Below are 4,827 nucleotides of genomic sequence, written 5' to 3' on the forward strand. Positions count from 1 at the left end.
ATCTCCAATCTACTATTGAACCCATCCAGTAAGATGTTTTTTGGGTGTTTGTTTTGTTTGTCTAGAGTAGAAGGGATTGTTATATTTTTAGTTCTAATAATCTATTTGGTATTTCTTTTATCTTCTCTTTCTTTGCTTATATGTTCTTTACATTTCTTTTAAGAGTATTCACATTACTTCTTTGACTTTTTTTATAATAAGTGCTTTTAAATCTTTGACAATTAATCTCAACATCTTTGACATCTCAGCATTGGTATCTGTTTTTTTGTCTTTTCCCATATAAGTTGAGGTTCTCCTGGGTTCTTGTTTACAAATTACTTAAGATTTTATACTGGATACATTGAATATTATATTACAAAACTCAACATCTTGTTTAAATACTTTGGAAAATATTGATAATTTGCTTTAAAAGGCAATAAACCCATTTGGGTCCAGGTTCCATGTCTGAACACTCTTTCATGGTATGTGTATCAATGTACATTCAGTTTTCAAAGCTTCTGCAAAGCTATTCATGTCTATTTTGTGTGTTTGCTACCCAGTGGCCAGTTAGAACCTGGACTTTTGTCTAGCCTTTAGTTCCACTCTCAAAGTACGTGGCATACTACTAAGGATTAAATTCATTCATGTGCAACTCAAGGGTGAGCCCATGTGTTCATAAACAACTTTATGGGATTACTTCATGATCTCCTTGGTACTTTCTCATTTCCTGGAGCTCCCTTTTCAGTCCTCCAGAAAGCAATTTTGTCTAAATCTTAAAAAAGTTGTTCTTCACTTCCCTGCAATGAGGTGTTTGGAATTGACATCCATCTTCCTCCCTCCTTTTTTCTTCCTTCTTTCCTTCCTTCAATTCTTTGTTCCTTTTCCTCTTCCTTCTATGCTCCCCTCTCTTTTTCCCTCTTTCACCTTTGGTAGCGTAGTGCCTAAGGCACTTGACTGCTAACCAGAAAGAAGGCCGACGGTTTAAACCCACCAGCCACTCCTCAGAAGGAAGGTTGGGCAATCTACTTCCGCAGTGATACTGCCTCAGCAACCCAAGGAGGGGTCACTATGAGTCAGGGCCGACTTGACAGCACACAACAACAACAACAATTTCTCAAAAAGTAAAAAAAAAAAATAAAGCTCAAATTTAATGCAATACTTACCCTAAAAACCCTGGAGTTCGGAGTTGGGAAAGGCTTCCTTGAAAAAAATTTCAAAAAATAAATTCCCAGAGGTTATTAAATTGAAAGAGGAAGTATAACAGAACCTCTAGGGAGAAGGTGTCTTTGCATGCATAATTTAAAAATGTCTCCCCAGACTTTCGTGATTAATTCCAGTAGGCTGAAAGCCTGAGTTACTACTTTAAGAAAAAGTTTAACCTGATTGTGAGTGAGAGGATATGGTATGTTTTGAAAACCAAAAACCAGATTTACTGCCAGGGAGTCCATTCTGACTCGAGCAACTTTATGGGACAGAGTAGAACTGCTTCTATTAGAATTTCCAAAGCTGTAACACTCACAGAAGAAGCCTGGTGGGTTCCAACTGCTGACCTCTTAGTTAGCAGCCAAATGCTTTAACCACTGCACCACCAGAGCTCTGTCATATGTTTCTAAGTGTATGAAAACTACAAAAAAGAAAAAAAAAAAAAAGAAAAAAACCTTCGTCCTCAACTCAATTCCGATTTGTAGCAATCCTAAAAGACAGGTAGAACCACCATTAGGGTTTTCAAATCTGTGGTCTTTACAAAAGCATACTGCCAAATCTGTTCTGCAGAGCTGCTGGTGGGTTTGAACTTCTGACATTTTGTTTAGCAGCCAAGTTTAACCATGCACCCTCAAGGCTTCATCTAGGTATGTGAGAAGATATCAAAAGTTTCTAGATGTTTATACATTTACATATCATCTTATCGTTTTACATAAAGTATATAGATATTAAAAATCTTTATTGTGTAGGAGTTATTTTAATCTTAAAATTATATTTAAATGGAAAACCTAGCTAAAGCATCATTTATGGCTATGAGACTATCTATGTAGAATAAATAGCTCAATTTGCATATCCTAAATCTATCCTTTTCTCTACACATTTTTCATACTCCATTGTGTCTTTCTTAAAATGGGTCCACTAGAATAAAATCCACTATACACTGTACAATTTGCTCTGGTGCCACAGTGGCTAAAGAATTTGGCTGCTAACCAAAAAGTAGGTGATTCAAACCCACAGCCACTCCATGGGAGAAAGATGAGTCAGTCTGCTTTCTTAAAGATTTACAGCCTTAGAAACAATACTGGGCAGTTCTACTCTGTTCTATAGGGTTACTATGAGTCAGAATAGACTCAATGGCAATGAGATTTCTATACATCGTATAAGAATAAAGTAAAATTTTGTAGATCATCTTCAGATGTTATGAAGAGAGGAGTTTTTAAGAGTTGATGTTAATATAGAAAACCATAAGTATGTAAATCTTATCTTGACCCAGCCACCTTCATCCCCATGTAGTCCCCATAAAAATTTATATAAATAAAACATCAGAGAGAGGCAAATTAGCCTTTGTTATTAGCTGGGTCTTTACCCTAAAATGTCATAGAAGAACCTTAGTAGGCTGGGCTCTGGTGACAAAGTGCCTAAGACATTTGACTGCTAACCAGAAGGCTGGTGGTTCAAACCCACCAACCACTCCTTGGAAGGAAGACTGAGCAATGTACTTCCGTACAGATATCACCTCAGAAACCCAGGAGGGGTTGCTATGAGTTGGAATGAATTTGACAGCAGCGAGTTTAGTGAGCTGGGGTGCACTAGTGGAAAACTTTTTTTCTAATTAGATGCAAACTAAAGACATAAACTAAAACGTGCTGCATGACCTAAAACTTTTTCTAAGCCCATGCTTAACTCTTAAATTTTACCAGTTATGGCAATATAGGCTAGTTCGGAGCACAGTCACCTTTTCTGGGAGGATAGAAGAGAGTGTTGTTCTAAAACATAAACTACTAATCCAGGCATTCTTAGGCCTTAGGCAAAAGCCTGAAACCTATCTGCCTCGTGAAAGGAGCAGAAAGTGTCCAAGGAAGAAAGTAAAGGCAACAGCTAAAGTGGGAATGACAAAGAAAAAGAGAGCTATATTCTTAACTCTGTTGAAAATTCCATCCCTAGAAAGTATTACCCAGGCCTCCTCTTGCAATCATCCCAATCATATCAGCACTCATCTACTTAAAATAAGTTTGCGATTTTTGATCCTGACTAATACTTGGAGAGAAGTAAGTTATTTCTATGAAAGCAACAGAGAGGATGTTCTTCTCCTAGAAGTCAACACTATTCTCCAGGAATAGGCCCAGTATTTTCTTTTTCTGAACTTTTTTAAAGTCCAGAAAGCTTATGTCTCATTGTGGTAGTTAAGGTTATGTGTCAACTTGGCTGGGCCTGGTTGAGTGCCTAGGCAACTGGGTGTAGTTACTTCCCATGGTGAAATTGGTAATCAGCTCCATGGTGTAATCTACTGGAGCAGCCAAGTAGCTGCCTTAGAGATGTGATCTGCTTCCAGTGTATAAGGAGAAACATTGAAAAAGTCTGCTGCTTTTGGCACTCTCAAATCCGGAATGTAGCTGAGTAGTTGTTCAGAAGCCTGCCATGTTGTCTGCCATTCTTAGGACTGTGAATCAATGGCTTGCCATGTGGTGTGGTAATATTGGGACTGTGCCTTTTTGCTTGTCAACCTTGGGTTTGTCAGCTATAGCAGCCAGCAGCTGCCTGAGTGAAGAAAGCTTCCAGCTTTAGTGGGCCAGGAGCAAGAGGCAGACCTGAAGCCCAAGGTTGAGGGGCTTTCACCCAGCCCCTAGAGCTTGCCACTTTGAACTTGGACTTCTAGCCTCCAAACTATAAGAGAATAAACTGTTGTTTAAAGCAATCCACCTGTGGTATTTCTGTTGGAGTGGCACTGTTGTTGTTGTTGTTGTTGTTTGCCGTTGAGTCGGCCCCGACTCATAGCGACCCCTCCTTGGGTTTCCGAGGCAGTATCACTACGGAAGTAGGATTGCCCACTTGGGTTGGTGGGTTTGAACCGCCAGCCTTCTGGTGAGCAGTCAAGTGCCTTAGGCACTATGCTACCAGAGCTCCTGGAGTGGCACTAGGTAACCAAAACACTCATTTATCAGAGACATACCTATATAGCAATCCTCAGATTCCTATCCTTAGTTATAATTAATGCACAGACTGTGTCTTAAAAGTAGACATTTTATTGTTTTAAGTGATAAGCATGCCCTTGTAGTACTCCACAGTGTAATTAATAGGGTACTTTTCTACTAAATTACATAGCCAAGCAAGATCTTCACTTATTTTTTTCTATAACTTTTCATCTTGTCACCATATTAGTTTCCTATTGCTGCTATGACAAAGTACCACAAACTCAGTGGTATACCTTTTATGAGGATTAGGACTTCCAAAGTCACTGAGCCCAAGTTCACAGACCATCAACAAAAATTTCTTAAGTTGCTTTATTTGGTGCAATAGAGAAAAGGGCCATTTCATTTCTATCACTTGGTTCCTGCAAGCATGTATTTTGGCTATGGAGAAGACAGCACCATATATTGCTTGTTGCTTTTAGGCATATATCACAACTTTGTGAGCATTCCCACATCACAAAATGAGAAAAATGTGGAGATTCACTGAAGGTTTTTCCTCAAGGAGAACTGGTCTCCTGTCTTAATCAAAGGATTTCAAGTCTGTGAGCTGAATTAGATCTAGCATTTGAATAAGAGTCCATGATGCTCTTCTTGACAACTCAAGTCACATTTATGCGCACCAAGTATAATTTTCCCCATGTGCGATAATCAATATCTTAATAAGCTGTCCATCTAT

The sequence above is a fragment of the Orycteropus afer genome, unplaced genomic scaffold (genome assembly GCF_000298275.1).
Source record: "Orycteropus afer afer isolate SDZICR_OR568_19922 unplaced genomic scaffold, OryAfe1.0 scaffold00023, whole genome shotgun sequence".
NCBI lineage: Eukaryota > Metazoa > Chordata > Mammalia > Tubulidentata > Orycteropodidae > Orycteropus > Orycteropus afer.